The sequence below is a fragment of the Phalangium opilio genome, unplaced genomic scaffold (assembly GCF_054372755.1).
Source record: "Phalangium opilio isolate 3A_F unplaced genomic scaffold, DU_Popi_V2 ptg000002l_1, whole genome shotgun sequence".
Classification (NCBI taxonomy): domain Eukaryota; kingdom Metazoa; phylum Arthropoda; class Arachnida; order Opiliones; family Phalangiidae; genus Phalangium; species Phalangium opilio.
The window spans coordinates 16,639,414-16,659,438 of record NW_028324144.1 but is presented as its reverse complement, the minus strand read 5'-3'; the positions used below and the strand labels follow the sequence as shown (position 1 = coordinate 16,659,438).

The following is a 20,025-nucleotide window of genomic DNA, read 5'->3' as shown; positions in this document are numbered from 1 at the left end:
TATCGTTACATTTGCTTGAATTAAAGCAAAAAATACAAAAATAATGGTTTCAGTGGTTATATTTGAAAATAATGAAAAAATTCTCAAAATAAGCTTCTCTGGTCGAGAAACGTCGATTTTGAAAGTGGTATTAAAAGTAGAGGTATATTTTTATTTGTTGATCAATCAAGATGAAATCACTTTTAAGGAGTATTTTATAGATTATTAAGCTGAATTCGGTCAAAAATTTGTCCAGAAAAAATGCATTCAAAAGTGTACCGAAAAAATCGCATGTTTTGTTTCTTCTAGATACAAAATCCGTGAACACGATTTCTTACTGAAAATTGAATTTGAATAGTTTTTTGAATGAATATCGTTACATTTGCTTGAATTAAAGCAAAAAATACAAAAATAATGGTTTCAGTGGTTATATTTGAAAATAATGAAAAAATTCTCAAAATAAGCTATTCTGGTCGAGAAACGTCGATATTGAAAATGGTATTAAAAATTGAGGTATATTTTTAATTATTGATCAATCAAGATGAAATCACTTTTAAGGAGTATTTTATACGTTATTAAGCTGAATTCGGTCAAACATTTGTCCGGAAAAAAATGCATTCAAAAGTGTACCGAAAAAATCGCATGTTTTTTTTCTTCTAGATACAAAATCCGTGAACACGATTTCTTACTGAAAATTGAATTTGAACAGTTTTTTGAATGAATATCGTTACATTTGCTTGAATTAAAGCAAAAAATACAAAAATAATGGTTTCAGTGGTTATATTTGAAAATAATGAAAAAATTCTCAAAATAAGCTTCTCTGGTCGAGAAACGTCGATTTTGAAAATGGTATTAAAAATCGAGGTATATTTTTATTTATTGATCAATCAAGATGAAATCACTTTTAAGGAGTATTTTATAGGTTATTAAGCTGAATTCGGTCAAAAATTTGTCCAGAAAAAAATGCACTCAAAAGTGTACCGAAAAAATCGCATGTCTTTTTTTTCTAGATACAAAATCCGTGAACACGATTTCTTACTGAAAATTGAATTTGAACAGTTTTTTGAATGAATATCGTTACATTTGCTTGAATTAAAGCAAAAAATACAAAAATAATGGTTTCAGTGGTTATATTTGAAAATAGTGAAAAAATTCACAAAATGTGCATCTTTGGTCGAGAAACGTCGATTTTGAAAATGGTATTTAAAATCGAGGTACATTTTTATTTATCGATCAATCGAGATGAAATAACTTTTAATGAGTATTTTTTAGGTAATTAAGCTGAATTCGGTCAAAAATTCGTTCAGAAAAAAATGCATTCAAAAGTGTACCGAAAAAATCGCATGTTTTTTTTCTTCTAGATACAAAATCCGTGAACACGATTTCTTACTGAAAATTGAATTTGAACAGTTTTTTGAATGAATATCGTTACATTTGCTTGAATTAAAGCAAAAAATACAAAAATAATGGTTTCAGTGGTTATATTTGAAAATAATGAAAAAATTCTCAAAATAAGCTTCTCTGGTCGAGAAACGTCGATTTTGAAAATGGTATTAAAAATTGAGGTGTATTTTTATTTATTGATCAATCAAGATGAAATCACTTTAAAGGAGTATTTTATAGGTAATTAAGCTGAATTCGGTCTAAAATTTGTCCAGAAAAAAATGCATTCAAAAGTGTACCGAAAAAATCGCATGTTTTTTTTCTTCTAGATACAAAATCCGTGAACACGATTTCTTACTGAAAATTGAATTTGAACAGTTTTTTGAATGAATATCGTTACATTTGCTTGAATTAAAGCAAAAAATACAAAAATAATGGTTTCAGTGGGTATATTTGAAAATAATGATAAAATTCTCAAAATAAGCTTCTCTGGTCGAGAAACGTCGATTTTGAAAATGGTATTACAAATCGAGGTATAATTTTATTTATTGATCAATCAAGATGAAATCACTTTAAGGAGTATTTTATAGGTAATTAAGCTGAATTCGTTCAAAAATTTGTCAGGAAAAAATGCATTCAAAAGTGTACCGAAAAAATCGCATGTTTTTTTTCTTCTAGATAAAAAATCCGTGAACACGATTTCTTACTGAAGATTGAATTTGAACAGTTTTTTGAATGAATATAGTTACATTTGCTTGAATTAAAGCAAAAAATACAAAAATAATGGTTTCAGTGGTTATATTTGAAAATAATGAAAAAATTCTCAAAATAAGCTTCTCTGGTCGAGAAACGTCGATTTTGAAAATGGTATTAAAAGTCGAGGTATATTTTTATTTGTTGATCAATCAAGATGAAATCACTTTTAAGGAGTATTTTATAGGTTATTAAGCTGAATTCGGTCAAAAATTTGTCCAGAAAAAATGCATTCAAAAGTGTACCGAAAAAATCGCATGTTTTTTTTCTTCTAGATACAAAATCCGTGAACACGATTTCTTACTGAAAATTGAATTTGAATAGTTTTTTGAATGAATATCGTTACATTTGCTTGAATTAAAGCAAAAAATACAAAAATAATGGTTTCAGTGGTTATATTTGAAAATAATGAAAAAATTCTCAAAATAAGCTATTCTGGTCGAGAAACGTCGATTTTGAAAATGGTATTAAAAATCGAGGTATATTTTTATTTATTGATCAATCAAGATGAAATCACTTTTAAGGAGTATTTTATAGGTTATTAAGCTGAATTCGGTCAAAAATTTGTCCGGAAAAAAATGCATTCAAAAGTGTACCGAAAAAATCGCATGTTTTTTTTCTTCTAGATACAAAATCCGTGAACACGATTTCTTACTGAAAATTGAATTTGAACAGTTTTTTGAATGAATATCGTTACATTTGCTTGAATTAAAGCAAAAAATACAAAAATAATGGTTTCAGTGGTTATATTTGAAAATAATGAAAAAATTCTCAAAATAAGCTATTCTGGTCGAGAAACGTCGATTTTGAAAATGGTATTAAAAATCGAGGTATATTTTTATTTATTGATCAATCAAGATGAAATCACTTTTAAGGAGTATTTTATAGGTTATTAAGCTGAATTCGGTCAAAAATTTGTCCGGAAAAAAATGCATTCAAAAGTGTACCGAAAAAATCGCATGTTTTTTTTCTTCTAGATACAAAATCCATGAACACGATTTCTTACTGAAAATTGAATTTGAACAGTTTTTTGAATGAATATCGTTACATTTGCTTGAATTAATGCAAAAAATACAAAAATAATGGTTTCAGTGGTTATATTTGAAAATAATGAAAAAATTCTCAAAATAAGCTTCTCTGGTCGAGAAACGTCGATTTTGAAAATGGTATTAAAAATCGAGTTATATTTTTATTTATTGATCAATCAAGATGAAATCACTTTTAAGGAGTATTTTATAGGTTATTAAGCTGAATTCGGTCAAAAATTTGTCCAGAAAAAAATGCACTCAAAAGTGTACCGAAAAAATCGCATGTTTTTTTTCTTCTAGATACAAAATCCGTGAACACGATTTCTTACTGAAAATTGAATTTGAATAGTTTTTTGAATGAATATCGTTACATTTGCTTGAATTAAAGCAAAAAATACAAAAATAATGGTTTCAGTGGTTATATTTGAAAATAATGAAAAAATTCTCAAAATAAGCTATTCTGGTCGAGAAACGTCGATATTGAAAATGGTATTAAAAATTGAGGTATATTTTTAATTATTGATCAATCAAGATGAAATCACTTTTAAGGAGTATTTTATACGTTATTAAGCTGAATTCGGTCAAACATTTGTCCGGAAAAAAATGCATTCAAAAGTGTACCGAAAAAATCGCATGTTTTTTTTCTTCTAGATACAAAATCCGTGAACACGATTTCTTACTGAAAATTGAATTTGAACAGTTTTTTGAATGAATATCGTTACATTTGCTTGAATTAAAGCAAAAAATACAAAAATAATGGTTTCAGTGGTTATATTTGAAAATAATGAAAAAATTCTCAAAATAAGCTTCTCTGGTCGAGAAACGTCGATTTTGAAAATGGTATTAAAAATCGAGGTATATTTTTATTTATTGATCAATCAAGATGAAATCACTTTTAAGGAGTATTTTATAGGTTATTAAGCTGAATTCGGTCAAAAATTTGTCCAGAAAAAAATGCACTCAAAAGTGTACCGAAAAAATCGCATGTCTTTTTTTTCTAGATACAAAATCCGTGAACACGATTTCTTACTGAAAATTGAATTTGAACAGTTTTTTGAATGAATATCGTTACATTTGCTTGAATTAAAGCAAAAAATACAAAAATAATGGTTTCAGTGGTTATATTTGAAAATAGTGAAAAAATTCACAAAATGTGCATCTTTGGTCGAGAAACGTCGATTTTGAAAATGGTATTTAAAATCGAGGTACATTTTTATTTATCGATCAATCGAGATGAAATAACTTTTAATGAGTATTTTTTAGGTAATTAAGCTGAATTCGGTCAAAAATTCGTTCAGAAAAAAATGCATTCAAAAGTGTACCGAAAAAATCGCATGTTTTTTTTCTTCTAGATACAAAATCCGTGAACACGATTTCTTACTGAAAATTGAATTTGAACAGTTTTTTGAATGAATATCGTTACATTTGCTTGAATTAAAGCAAAAAATACAAAAATAATGGTTTCAGTGGTTATATTTGAAAATAATGAAAAAATTCTCAAAATAAGCTTCTCTGGTCGAGAAACGTCGATTTTGAAAATGGTATTAAAAATTGAGGTGTATTTTTATTTATTGATCAATCAAGATGAAATCACTTTAAAGGAGTATTTTATAGGTAATTAAGCTGAATTCGGTCTAAAATTTGTCCAGAAAAAAATGCATTCAAAAGTGTACCGAAAAAATCGCATGTTTTTTTTCTTCTAGATACAAAATCCGTGAACACGATTTCTTACTGAAAATTGAATTTGAACAGTTTTTTGAATGAATATCGTTACATTTGCTTGAATTAAAGCAAAAAATACAAAAATAATGGTTTCAGTGGGTATATTTGAAAATAATGATAAAATTCTCAAAATAAGCTTCTCTGGTCGAGAAACGTCGATTTTGAAAATGGTATTACAAATCGAGGTATAATTTTATTTATTGATCAATCAAGATGAAATCACTTTAAGGAGTATTTTATAGGTAATTAAGCTGAATTCGTTCAAAAATTTGTCAGGAAAAAATGCATTCAAAAGTGTACCGAAAAAATCGCATGTTTTTTTTCTTCTAGATAAAAAATCCGTGAACACGATTTCTTACTGAAGATTGAATTTGAACAGTTTTTTGAATGAATATAGTTACATTTGCTTGAATTAAAGCAAAAAATACAAAAATAATGGTTTCAGTGGTTATATTTGAAAATAATGAAAAAATTCTCAAAATAAGCTTCTCTGGTCGAGAAACGTCGATTTTGAAAATGGTATTAAAAGTCGAGGTATATTTTTATTTGTTGATCAATCAAGATGAAATCACTTTTAAGGAGTATTTTATAGGTTATTAAGCTGAATTCGGTCAAAAATTTGTCCAGAAAAAATGCATTCAAAAGTGTACCGAAAAAATCGCATGTTTTTTTTCTTCTAGATACAAAATCCGTGAACACGATTTCTTACTGAAAATTGAATTTGAATAGTTTTTTGAATGAATATCGTTACATTTGCTTGAATTAAAGCAAAAAATACAAAAATAATGGTTTCAGTGGTTATATTTGAAAATAATGAAAAAATTCTCAAAATAAGCTATTCTGGTCGAGAAACGTCGATTTTGAAAATGGTATTAAAAATCGAGGTATATTTTTATTTATTGATCAATCAAGATGAAATCACTTTTAAGGAGTATTTTATAGGTTATTAAGCTGAATTCGGTCAAAAATTTGTCCGGAAAAAAATGCATTCAAAAGTGTACCGAAAAAATCGCATGTTTTTTTTCTTCTAGATACAAAATCCGTGAACACGATTTCTTACTGAAAATTGAATTTGAACAGTTTTTTGAATGAATATCGTTACATTTGCTTGAATTAAAGCAAAAAATACAAAAATAATGGTTTCAGTGGTTATATTTGAAAATAATGAAAAAATTCTCAAAATAAGCTATTCTGGTCGAGAAACGTCGATTTTGAAAATGGTATTAAAAATCGAGGTATATTTTTATTTATTGATCAATCAAGATGAAATCACTTTTAAGGAGTATTTTATAGGTTATTAAGCTGAATTCGGTCAAAAATTTGTCCGGAAAAAAATGCATTCAAAAGTGTACCGAAAAAATCGCATGTTTTTTTTCTTCTAGATACAAAATCCATGAACACGATTTCTTACTGAAAATTGAATTTGAACAGTTTTTTGAATGAATATCGTTACATTTGCTTGAATTAATGCAAAAAATACAAAAATAATGGTTTCAGTGGTTATATTTGAAAATAATGAAAAAATTCTCAAAATAAGCTTCTCTGGTCGAGAAACGTCGATTTTGAAAATGGTATTAAAAATCGAGTTATATTTTTATTTATTGATCAATCAAGATGAAATCACTTTTAAGGAGTATTTTATAGGTTATTAAGCTGAATTCGGTCAAAAATTTGTCCAGAAAAAAATGCACTCAAAAGTGTACCGAAAAAATCGCATGTTTTTTTTCTAGATACAAAATCCGTGAACACGATTTCTTACTGAAAATTGAATTTGAACAGTTTTTTGAATGAATATCGTTACATTTGCTTGAATTAAAGCAAAAAATACAAAAATAATGGTTTCAGTGGTTATATTTGAAAATAGTGAAAAAATTCTCAAAATGTGCATCTTTGGTCGAGAAACGTCGATTTTGAAAATGGTATTTAAAATCGAGGTACATTTTTATTTATCGATCAATCAAGATGAAATAACTTTTAATGAGTATTTTATAGGTTATTAAGCTGAATTCGGTCAAAAATTTGTTCAGAAAAAAATGCATTCAAAAGTGTACCGAAAAAATCGCATGTTTTTTTTCTTCTAGATACAAAACCGTGAACACGATTTCTTACTGAAAATTGAATTTGAACAGTTTTTTGAATGAATATCGTTACATTTGCTTGAATTAAAGCAAAAAATACAAAAATAATGGTTTCAGTGGTTATATTTGAAAATAATGAAAAAATTCTCAAAATAAGCTTCTCTGGTCGAGAAACGTCGATTTTGAAAATGGTATTAAAAATTGAGGTATATTTTTATTTATTGATCAATCAAGATGAAATCACTTTAAAGGAGTATTTTATAGGTAATTAAGCTGAATTCGGTCTAAAATTTGTCCAGAAAAAAATGCATTCAAAAGTGTACCGAAAAAATCGCATGTTTTTTTTCTTCTAGATACAAAATCCGTGAACACGATTTCTTACTGAAAATTGAATTTGAACAGTTTTTTGAATGAATATCGTTACATTTGCTTGAATTAAAGCAAAAAATACAAAAATAATGGTTTCAGTGGTTATATTTGAAAATAGTGAAAAAATTCTCAAAATGTGCTTCTTTGGTCGAGAAACGTCGATTTTGAAAATGGTATTTAAAATCGAGGTACATTTTTATTTATCGATCAATCGAGATGAAATAACTTTTAATGAGTATTTTATAGGTAATTAAGCTGAATTCGGTCAAAAATTTGTTCAGAAAAAAATGCATTCAAAAGTGTACCGAAAAAATCGCATGTTTTTTTTCTTCTAGATACAAAATCCGTGAACACGATTTCTTACTGAAAATTGAATTTGAACAGTTTTTTGAATGAATATCGTTACATTTGCTTGAATTAAAGCAAAAAATACAAAAATAATGGTTTCAGTGGTTATATTTGAAAATAATGAAAAAATTCTCAAAATAAGCTTCTCTGGTCGAGAAACGTCGATTTTGAAAATGGTATTAAAAATTGAGGTATATTTTTATTTATTGATCAATCAAGATGAAATCACTTTAAAGGAGTATTTTATAGGTAATTAAGCTGAATTCGGTCTAAAATTTGTCCAGAAAAAAATGCATTCAAAAGTGTACCGAAAAAATCGCATGTTTTTTTTCTTCTAGATACAAAATCCGTGAACACGATTTCTTACTGAAAATTGAATTTGAACAGTTTTTTGAATGAATATCGTTACATTTGCTTGAATTAAAGCAAAAAATACAAAAATAATGGTTTCAGTGGTTATATTTGAAAATAGTGAAAAAATTCTCAAAATGTGCTTCTTTGGTCGAGAAACGTCGATTTTGAAAATGGTATTTAAAATCGAGGTACATTTTTATTTATCGATCAATCGAGATGAAATAACTTTTAATGAGTATTTTATAGGTAATTAAGCTGAATTCGGTCAAAAATTTGTTCAGAAAAAAATGCATTCAAAAGTGTACCGAAAAAATCGCATGTTTTTTTTCTTCTAGATACAAAATCCGTGAACACGATTTCTTACTGAAAATTGAATTTGAACAGTTTTTTGAATGAATATCGTTACATTTGCTTGAATTAAAGCAAAAAATACAAAAATAATGGTTTCAGTGGTTATATTTGAAAATAGTGAAAAAATTCTCAAAATGTGCTTCTTTGGTCGAGAAACGTCGATTTTGAAAATGGTATTTAAAATCGAGGTACATTTTTATTTATCGATCAATCGAGATGAAATAACTTTTAATGAGTATTTTATAGGTAATTAAGCTGAATTCGGTCAAAAATTTGTTCAGAAAAAAATGCATTCAAAAGTGTACCGAAAAAATCGCATGTTTTTTTTCTTCTAGATACAAAATCCGTGAACACGATTTCTTACTGAAAATTGAATTTGAACAGTTTTTTGAATGAATATCGTTACATTTGCTTGAATTAAAGCAAAAAATACAAAAATAATGGTTTCAGTGGTTATATTTGAAAATAATGAAAAAATTCTCAAAATAAGCTTCTCTGGTCGAGAAACGTCGATTTTGAAAATGGTATTAAAAATTGAGGTATATTTTTATTTATTGATCAATCAAGATGAAATCACTTTAAAGGAGTATTTTATAGGTAATTAAGCTGAATTCGGTCTAAAATTTGTCCAGAAAAAAATGCATTCAAAAGTGTACCGAAAAAATCGCATGTTTTTTTTCTTCTAGATACAAAATCCGTGAACACGATTTCTTACTGAAAATTGAATTTGAACAGTTTTTTGAATGAATATCGTTACATTTGCTTGAATTAAAGCAAAAAATACAAAAATAATGGTTTCAGTGGGTATATTTGAAAATAGTGAAAAAATTCTCAAAATGTGCTTCTTTGGTCGAGAAACGTCGATTTTGAAAATGGTATTTAAAATCGAGGTACATTTTTATTTATCGATCAATCGAGATGAAATAACTTTTAATGAGTATTTTATAGGTAATTAAGCTGAATTCGGTCAAAAATTTGTTCAGAAAAAAATGCATTCAAAAGTGTACCGAAAAAATCGCATGTTTTTTTTCTTCTAGATACAAAATCCGTGAACACGATTTCTTACTGAAAATTGAATTTGAACAGTTTTTTGAATGAATATCGTTACATTTCCTTGAATTAAAGCAAAAAATACAAAAATAATGGTTTCAGTGGTTATATTTGAAAATAATGAAAAAATTCTCAAGATAAGCTTCTCTGGTCGAGAAACGTCGATTTTGAAAATGGTATTAAAAATCGAGGTATATTTTTATTTATTGATCAATCAAGATGAAATCACTTTAAAGGAGTATTTTATAGGTAATTAAGCTGAATTCGGTCTAAAATTTGTCCAGAAAAAAATGCATTCAAAAGTGTACCGAAAAAATCGCATGTTTTTTTTTCTTCTAGATACAAAATCCGTGAACACGATTTCTTACTGAAAATTGAATTTGAACAGTTTTTTGAATGAATATCGTTACATTTGCTTGAATTAAAGCAAAAAATACAAAAATAATGGTTTCAGTGGTTATATTTGAAAATAATGAAAAAATTCTCAAAATAAGCTTCTCTGGTCGAGAAACGTCGATTTTGAAAATGGTATTAAAAATCGAGGTATATTTTTATTTATTGATCAATCAAGATGAAATCACTTTTAAGGAGTATTTTATAGGTTATTAAGCTGAATTCGGTCAAAAATTTGTCCAGAAAAAAATGCACTCAAAAGTGTACCGAAAAAATCGCATGTTTTTTTTTCTAGATACAAAATCCGTGAACACGATTTCTTACTGAAAATTGAATTTGAACAGTTTTTTGAATGAATATCGTTACATTTGCTTGAATTAAAGCAAAAAATACAAAAATAATGGTTTCAGTGGTTATATTTGAAAATAGTGAAAAAATTCTCAAAATGTGCATCTTTGGTCGAGAAACGTCGATTTTGAAAATGGTATTTAAAATCGAGGTACATTTTTATTTATCGATCAATCGAGATGAAATAACTTTTAATGAGTATTTTATAGGTAATTAAGCTGAATTCGGTCAAAAATTTGTTCAGAAAAAAATGCATTCAAAAGTGTACCGAAAAAATCGCATGTTTTTTTTCTTCTAGATACAAAATCCGTGAACACGATTTCTTACTGAAAATTGAATTTGAACAGTTTTTTGAATGAATATCGTTACATTTGCTTGAATTAAAGCAAAAAATACAAAAATAATGGTTTCAGTGGTTATATTTGAAAATAATGAAAAAATTCTCAAAATAAGCTTCTCTGGTCGAGAAACGTCGATTTTGAAAATGGTATTAAAAATCGAGGTATATTTTTATTTATTGATCAATCAAGATGAAATCACTTTAAAGGAGTATTTTATAGATAATTAAGCTGAATTCGGTCTAAAATTTGTCCAGAAAAAAATGCATTCAAAAGTGTACCGAAAAAATCGCATGTTTTTTTTCTTCTAGATACAAAATCCGTGAACACGATTTCTTACTGAAAATTGAATTTGAACAGTTTTTTGAATGAATATCGTTACATTTGCTTGAATTAAAGGAAAAAATACAAAAATAATGGTTTCAGTGGTTATATTTGAAAATAGTGAAAAAATTCTCAAAATGTGCTTCTTTGGTCGAGAAACGTCGATTTTGAAAATGGTATTTAAAATCGAGGTACATTTTTATTTATCGATCAATCGAGATGAAATAACTTTTAATGAGTATTTTATAGATAATTAAGCTGAATTCGGTCTAAAATTTGTTCAGAAAAAAATGCATTCAAAAGTGTACCGAAAAAATCGCATGTTTTTTTCTTCTAGATACAAAATCCGTGAACACGATTTCTTACTGAAAATTGAATTTGAACAGTTTTTGAATGAATATCGTTACATTTGCTTGAATTAAAGCAAAAAATACAAAAATAATGGTTTCAGTGGTTATATTTGAAAATAATGAAAAAATTCTCAAAATAAGCTTCTCTGGTCGAGAAACGTCGATTTTGAAAACGGTATTAAAAGTCGAGGTATATTTTTATTTATTGATCAATCAAGATGAAATCACTTTTAAGGAGTATTTTATAGGTTATTAAGCTGAATTCGGTCAAAAATTTGTCCAGAAAAAATGCATTCAAAAGTGTACCGAAAAAATCGCATGTTTTTTTCTTCTAGATACAAAATCCGTGAACACGATTTCTTACTGAAAATTGAATTTGAATAGTTTTTTGAATGAATATCGTTACATTTGCTTGAATTAAAGCAAAAAATACAAAAATAATGGTTTCAGTGGTTATATTTGAAAATAATGAAAAAATTCTCAAAATAAGCTTTTCTGGTCGAGAAACGTCGATTTTGAAAATGGTATTAAAAATCGAGGTATATTTTTATTTATTGATCAATCAAGATGAAATCACTTTTAAGGAGTATTTTATAGGTTATTAAGCTGAATTCGGTCAAAAATTTGTCCGGAAAAAAATGCATTCAAAAGTGTACCGAAAAAATCGCATGTTTTTTTTCTTCTAGATACAAAATCCGTGAACACGATTTCTTACTTAAAATTGAATTTGAACAGTTTTTTGAATGAATATCGTTACATTTGCTTGAATTAAAGCAAAAAATACAAAAATAATGGTTTCAGTGGTTATATTTGAAAATAATGAAAAAATTCTCAAAATAAGCTTCTCTGGTCGAGAAACGTCGATTTTGAAAATGGTATTAAAAATCGAGGTATATTTTTATTTATTGATCAATCAAGATGAAATCACTTTTAATTCGCGTTCGGCTTTTAACCGGTAGTTTGGTGGTTCAAGCCCATCCGGGAGCGGTGTTGTGAGATCTCAAATGTAGAGTAAAAAGCTAGTTTTTCCACAATACTTGACGACCATTTAATTTTTGGGCTTCCGTGGCTCAATGAAATTCGCGTTCAGCTTTCAACCGATAGTTTGGTGGTTCAAGCCCATCCGGGAGCGGTATTGCGAGGTCTCAGATGTAATGTAAAAAGTCAGAGTTTTTCCAAAATACCTGACGAACATTTCATTTTTGGGCTTCCGTGGCTGAATGGTTAGCACGTTCGGCTGTTAACCGAATGGTTGGTGGTTCGAGCCCACCCGGGAGCGGTGTTGTGAGATCTCAAATGTAACGTAAAAAGCCAAAGTTTTTCCACAATACCTGACGACCATTTAATTTTTGGGCTTCCGTGGCGCAATGGTTAGCGCGTTCGGCTGTTACTCGAAAGGTTGGTGGTTCAGCCCATCCGGGAACGGTGTTGTGAGGTCTCAGCTGTAACCCAAATATAAAAGTTTTTCCACCTGACGACCATTTAATTTTTGGGCTTCCGTGGCGCAATGGTTAGCGCGTTCCGCTGTTAACCGAAATGTTGGTGGTTCGAGACCACCCGGGAGCAGTGTTGTGAGATATCAAATGTAACGTAAAAAGCCTAAGTTTTTCCACAATACCTGACAACATTTTATATTCTAAGCTTTCGTGGCGCAATGGTTAGTGTGTTCGGCTGTTAAACGAAAGGTTGATGGTTCAAGCCCATCCGGGAGCGGTATTGTGAGGTCTCAGATGTAACGTAAAAATCAGAGTTTTTCCAAAATATCTGACGAACATTTAATTTTTGGGCTTCCGTGGCTGAATGGTTAGCGCGTTCGGCTGTTATTCGAAAGGTTGGTGGCTCATGCCCACCAGGGAACGTTGGTGTTAATTTTTATAAGTAACGTAAAAAGTCAAAGTTTTTCCACAATACCTGAAGACCATTTAATTTTTGGGCTTCCGTTGCGCAATGGTTATCACGTTCATCTGTTAACCGAAAGGTTGGTGGTTCGAGCCCACCCGGGAGCGGTGTTGTGTGATATCAAATGTAACGTAAAAAGCCAAAGTTTTTCCACAATACATGACAACATTTTATATTCTAAGCTTCCGTGGCGCAATGCTTAGTGTGTTCGGCTGTTAACCGAAAGGTTGGTGGTTCGAGCGCATTCGGTAGCGGTGTTGTGAGGTCTCAGATGTGACGTAAAAAGTCAAAGTTTTTGCACAATACCTGAAGACCATTTAATTTTTGGGCTTCCGTTGCGCAATGTTATCGCGTTCATCTGTTAACCGAAAGGTTGGTGGTTCGAGCCCACCCGGGAGCGGTGTTGTGAGATCTCAAATGTAACGTAAAAAGCCAAAGTTTTTCCACAATACCTGACGACCATTTAATTTTTGGGCGTCCGTGGCGCAATGGTTAGCGCGTTCGGCTGTTAACCAAAAGGTTGGTGGTTCGAGCCCACCCAGGAGCGGTGTTGTGAGATCTCAAATGTAACGTAAAAAGCCAAAGTTTTTCCACAATACCTGACGACCATTTAATATTTGGGCTTCCGTGGCTCAATAAAATTCGCGTTCGGCTTTTAACCGATAGTTTGGTGGTTCAAGCCCATCCGGGAGAGGTATTGTGAGGTCTCAGATGTAACGTAAAATTTTAGAGTTTTTCCACCATACCTGACGAATCTTTTAATTTTTGGGCTTTCGTGGTTCAATGAAATTCGCGTTCGGCTTTTAACCGATAGTTTGTTGGTTCAAGCCCATCCGGGAGCGGTATTGTGAGGTCTCAGATGTAACGTAGAAATCAGAGTTTTTCCAAAATACCTGACGAACATTTAATTTTTGGGCTTCCGTGGCTCAATGGTTAGCACGTTCGGCTGTTAACCGAATGGTTGGTGGTTCGAGCCAACCCGGGAGCGGTGTTTTGAAATCTCAAATGTAACGTAAAAAGCCAAAGTTTTTCCACAATACCTGACGACCATTTAATTTGTGGGCTTCCGTGGCGCAATGGTTAGCGCGTTCGGCTGTTACCCGAAAGGTTGGTGGTTCAGCCCATCCGGGAACGGTGTTGTGAGGTCTCAGCTGTAACCCAAAATGTAAAAGTTTTTCCACCTGACAAACATTTAATTTTTGGGCTTCCGTGGCGCAATGGTTAGCGCGTTCCGCTGTTAACCGAAATGTTGGTGGTTCGAGCCCACCCGGGAGCAGTGTTGTGAGATATCAAATGTAAAGTAAAAAGCCTAAGTTTTTCCACAATACCTGACAACATTTTATCTTCTAAGCTTTCGTGGCGCAATGCTTAGTGTGTTCGGCTGTTAACCGAAAGGTTGATGGTTCGAGCCCATCCGGTAGCGGTGTTGTGAGGTCTCAGATGTGACGTAAAAATTCAGAGTTTTTCCACAATACCTGACGACCATTTAATTTTTGGGCTTCCGTGGCGCAATGGTTAGCGCGTTCGGCTGTTAACCGAAAGGTTGGTGGTTCGAGCCCACCCGGGAGCGGTGTTGTGTGATATCAAATGTAACGTAAAAAGCTAAAGTTTTTCCACTATACCTGACAACATTTTATATTCTAAGCTTCCGTGGCGCAATGCTTAGTGTGTTCGGCTGTTAACCGAAAGGTTGGTGGTTCGAGCCCATCCGGTGGCGGTGTTGTGAGGTCTCAAATGTAACGTAAAAAGTCAGAGTTTTTCCACAATAGCTGACGAACATTTAATTTTTGGGCTTCCGTGGCTCAGTGAAATTCGCGTTCGGCTTTTAACCGATAGTTTGGTGGTTCAAGCCCATCCGTGAGCGGTGTTGTGAGATCTCAAATGTAACGTAAAAGGTTAAGTTTTTCCACAATACCTGACGACCATTTAATATTTGGGCTTCCGTGGCTCAATAAAATTCGCGTTCGGCTTTTAACCGATAGTTTGGTGGTTCAAGCCCATCCGGGAGAGGTATTGTGAGGTCTCAGATGTAACGTAAAATTTTAGAGTTTTTCCACCATACCTGACGAATCTTTTAATTTTTGGGCTTTCGTGGTTCAATGAAATTCGCGTTCGGCTTTTAACCGATAGTTTGTTGGTTCAAGCCCATCCGGGAGCGGTATTGTGAGGTCTCAGATGTAACGTAAAAATCAGAGTTTTTCCAAAATACCTGACGAACATTTAATTTTTGGGCTTCCGTGGCTCAATGGTTAGCACGTTCGGCTGTTAACCGAATGGTTGGTGGTTCGAGCCAACCCGGGAGCGGTGTTTTGAAATCTCAAATGTAACGTAAAAAGCCAAAGTTTTTCCACAATACCTGACGACCATTTAATTTGTGGGCTTCCGTGGCGCAATGGTTAGCGCGTTCGGCTGTTACCCGAAAGGTTGGTGGTTCAGCCCATCCGGGAACGGTGTTGTGAGGTCTCAGCTGTAACCCAAAATATAAAAGTTTTTCCACCTGACGACCATTTAATTTTTGGGCTTCCGTGGCGCAATGGTTAGCGCGTTCCGCTGTTAACCGAAATGTTGGTGGTTCGAGCCCACCCGGGAGCAGTGTTGTGAGATATCAAATGTAAAGTAAAAAGCCTAAGTTTTTCCACAATACCTGACAACATTTTATCTTCTAAGCTTTCGTGGCGCAATGCTTAGTGTGTTCGGCTGTTAACCGAAAGGTTGATGGTTCGAGCCCATCCGGTAGCGGTGTTGTGAGGTCTCAGATGTGACGTAAAAATTCAGAGTTTTTCCACAATACCTGACGACCATTTAATTTTTGGGCTTCCGTGGCGCAATGGTGAGCGCGTTCGGCTGTTAACCGAAAGGTTGGTGGTTCGAGCCCACCCGGAAGCGGTGTTGTGTGATATCAAATGTAACGTAAAAAGCTAAAGTTTTTCCACAATACCTGACAACATTTTATATTCTAAGCTTCCGTGGCGCAATGCTTAGTGTGTTCGGCTGTTAACCGAAAGGTTGGTGGTTCGAGCCCATCCGGTGGCGGTGTTGTGAGGGCTCAGATGTGACGTAAAAAGTCAAAGTTTTTGCACAATACCTGAAGACCATTTAATTTTTGGGCTTCCGTTGCGCAATGTTATCGCGTTCATCTGTTAACCGAAAGGTTGGTGGTTCGAGCCCACCCGGGAGCGGTGTTGTGAGATCTCAAATGTAACGTAAAAAGCCAAAGTTTTTCCACAATACCTGACGACCATTTAATTTGTGGGCTTCCGTGGCGCAATGGTTAGCGCGTTCGGCTGTTACCCGAAAGGTTGGTGGTTCAGCCCATCCGGGAACGGTGTTGTGAGGTCTCAGCTGTAACCCAAAATGTAAAAGTTTTTCCACCTGACAAACATTTAATTTTTGGGCTTCCGTGGCGCAATGGTTAGCGCGTTCCGCTGTTAACCGAAATGTTGGTGGTTCGAGCCCACCCGGGAGCAGTGTTGTGAGATATCAAATGTAAAGTAAAAAGCCTAAGTTTTTCCACAATACCTGACAACATTTTATCTTCTAAGCTTTCGTGGCGCAATGCTTAGTGTGTTCGGCTGTTAACCGAAAGGTTGATGGTTCGAGCCCATCCGGTAGCGGTGTTGTGAGGTCTCAGATGTGACGTAAAAATTCAGAGTTTTTCCACAATACCTGACGACCATTTAATTTTTGGGCTTCCGTGGCGCAATGGTTAGCGCGTTCGGCTGTTAACCGAAAGGTTGGTGGTTCGAGCCCACCCGGGAGCGATGTTGTGTGATATCAAATGTAACGTAAAAAGCTAAAGTTTTTCCACTATACCTGACAACATTTTATATTCTAAGCTTCCGTGGCGCAATGCTTAGTGTGTTCGGCTGTTAACCGAAAGGTTGGTGGTTCGAGCCCATCCGGTGGCGGTGTTGTGAGGTCTCAAATGTAACGTAAAAAGTCAGAGTTTTTCCACAATAGCTGACGAACATTTAATTTTTGGGCTTCCGTGGCTCAGTGAAATTCGCGTTCGGCTTTTAACCGATAGTTTGGTGGTTCAAGCCCATCCGTGAGCGGTGTTGTGAGATCTCAAATGTAACGTAAAAGGTTAAGTTTTTCCACAATACCTGACGACCATTTAATATTTGGGCTTCCGTGGCTCAATAAAATTCGCGTTCGGCTTTTAACCGATAGTTTGGTGGTTCAAGCCCATCCGGGAGAGGTATTGTGAGGTCTCAGATGTAACGTAAAATTTTAGAGTTTTTCCACCATACCTGACGAATCTTTTAATTTTTGGGCTTTCGTGGTTCAATGAAATTCGCGTTCGGCTTTTAACCGATAGTTTGTTGGTTCAAGCCCATCCGGGAGCGGTATTGTGAGGTCTCAGATGTAACGTAAAAATCAGAGTTTTTCCAAAATACCTGACGAACATTTAATTTTTGGGCTTCCGTGGCTCAATGGTTAGCACGTTCGGCTGTTAACCGAATGGTTGGTGGTTCGAGCCAACCCGGGAGCGGTGTTTTGAAATCTCAAATGTAACGTAAAAAGCCAAAGTTTTTCCACAATACCTGACGACCATTTAATTTGTGGGCTTCCGTGGCGCAATGGTTAGCGCGTTCGGCTGTTACCCGAAAGGTTGGTGGTTCAGCCCATCCGGGAACGGTGTTGTGAGGTCTCAGCTGTAACCCAAAATATAAAAGTTTTTCCACCTGACGACCATTTAATTTTTGGGCTTCCGTGGCGCAATGGTTAGCGCGTTCCGCTGTTAACCGAAATGTTGGTGGTTCGAGCCCACCCGGGAGCAGTGTTGTGAGATATCAAATGTAAAGTAAAAAGCCTAAGTTTTTCCACAATACCTGACAACATTTTATCTTCTAAGCTTTCGTGGCGCAATGCTTAGTGTGTTCGGCTGTTAACCGAAAGGTTGATGGTTCGAGCCCATCCGGTAGCGGTGTTGTGAGGTCTCAGATGTGACGTAAAAATTCAGAGTTTTTCCACAATACCTGACGACCATTTAATTTTTGGGCTTCCGTGGCGCAATGGTGAGCGCGTTCGGCTGTTAACCGAAAGGTTGGTGGTTCGAGCCCACCCGGAAGCGGTGTTGTGTGATATCAAATGTAACGTAAAAAGCTAAAGTTTTTCCACAATACCTGACAACATTTTATATTCTAAGCTTCCGTGGCGCAATGCTTAGTGTGTTCGGCTGTTAACCGAAAGGTTGGTGGTTCGAGCCCATCCGGTGGCGGTGTTGTGAGGTCTCAGATGTGACGTAAAAAGTCAAAGTTTTTGCACAATACCTGAAGACCATTTAATTTTTGGGCTTCCGTTGCGCAATGTTATCGCGTTCATCTGTTAACCGAAAGGTTGGTGGTTCGAGCCCACCCGGGAGCGGTGTTGTGAGATCTCAAATGTAACGTAAAAAGCCAAAGTTTTTCCACAATACCTGACGACCATTTAATTTTTGGGCTTCCGTGGCGCAATGGTTAGCGCGTTCGGCTGTTATCCGAAAGGTTGGTGGTTCAAGCCCATCCGGGAGAGGTATTGTGAGGTCTCAGATGTAACGTAAAAAGTTAGAGTTTTTCCACAATACCTGACGAATCTTTTAATTTTTGGGCTTCCGTGGCTCAATGAAATTCGCGTTCGGCTTTTAACCGATAGTTTGGTGGTTCAAGCCCACCCGGGAGCGGTGTCGTGAGATCTCAAATGTAACGTAAAAAGCTAAAGTTTTTCCACAATACCTGACGACCATTTAATTTGTGGGCTTTCGTGGTTCAATGAAATTCGCGTTCGGCTTTTAACCGATAGTTTGTTGGTTCAAGCCCATCCGGGAGCGGTATTGTGAGGTCTCAGATGTAACGTAAAAATCAGAGTTTTTCCAAAATACCTGACGAACATTTAATTTTTGGGCATCCGTGGCTCAATGGTTAGCACGTTCGGCTGTTAACCGATTGGTTGGTGTTTCGAGCCAACCCGGGAGCGGTGTTTTGAAATCTCAAATGTAACGTAAAAAGCCAAAGTTTTTCCACAATACCTGACGACCATTTAATTTGTGGGCTTCCGTGGCGCAATGGTTAGCGCGTTCGGCTGTTACCCGAAAGGTTGGTGGTTCGAGCCCACCCGGGATCGTTGGTGTTAAGTTTTATAAGTAACGTAAAAAGTCAAAAATTTTCCAGAATACCTGAAGACCATTTAATTTTTGGGCTTCCGTGGCTCAATGGTTATCGCGTTCATCTGTTAACCGAAAGGTTGGTGGTTCGAGCCCACCCGGGAGCGGTGTTGTGAGATCTCAAATGTAACGTAAAAAGCCAAAGTGTTTCCACAATACCTGACGCCCATTTAATTTTTGGGCTTCCATGGCGTAATGGTTAGCGCGTTCGGCTGTTAACCGAAAGGTTGCTGGTTAGGGCCCATCCGGGAGCGGTGTTGTGAGGTCTCAGATGTAACGTAAAAAGTCAGAGTTTTTCCACAATAGCTGACGAACATTTAATTTTTGGGCTTCCGTGGCTCAATGAAATTCGCGTTCGGCTTTAAACCGATAGTTTGGTGGTTCAAGCCCATCCGGGAGCGGTATTCTGAGGTCTCAGATGTAATGTGAAAAGTCAGAGTTTTTCCACAATAGCTGACGAACATTTAATTTTTGGGCTTCCGTGGCTCAAAGAAATTCGCGTTCGGCTTTTAACCGGTAGTTTGGTGGTTCAAGCCCATCCGGGAGCGGTGTTGTGAGATCTCAAATGTAAAGTAAAAAGCTAAAGTTTTTCCACAATACCTGACGACCATTTAATTTTTGGGCTTCCGTGGCTCAATGAAATTCGCGTTCAGCTTTCAACCGATAGTTTGGTGGTTCAAGCCCATCCGGGAGCGGTGTTGTGAGATCTCAAATGTAAAGTAAAAAGCTAAAGTTTTTCCACAATACCTGACGACCATTTAGTTTTTGGCCTTCCGTGGCGCAATGGTTAGCGCGTTCGGCTGTTACTCGAAA

General features: G+C 34.2%; 2 non-coding genes across 2 annotated transcripts; both read left to right on the top strand.

Moving 5' to 3' along the window:
- Positions 1–15,880: 15,880 nt before the first annotated feature.
- TRNAN-GUU (transfer RNA asparagine (anticodon GUU)) lies at positions 15,881–15,953 on the top strand. Its single transcript has one exon. It is a non-coding gene; the product is annotated as a tRNA-Asn (tRNA).
- Positions 15,954–18,071: 2,118 nt separating this feature from the next.
- On the top strand, positions 18,072–18,144 carry TRNAN-GUU (transfer RNA asparagine (anticodon GUU)). The gene has a single exon. It is a non-coding gene; the product is annotated as a tRNA-Asn (tRNA).
- The last annotated feature ends 1,881 nt before the right edge of the window (positions 18,145–20,025 follow it).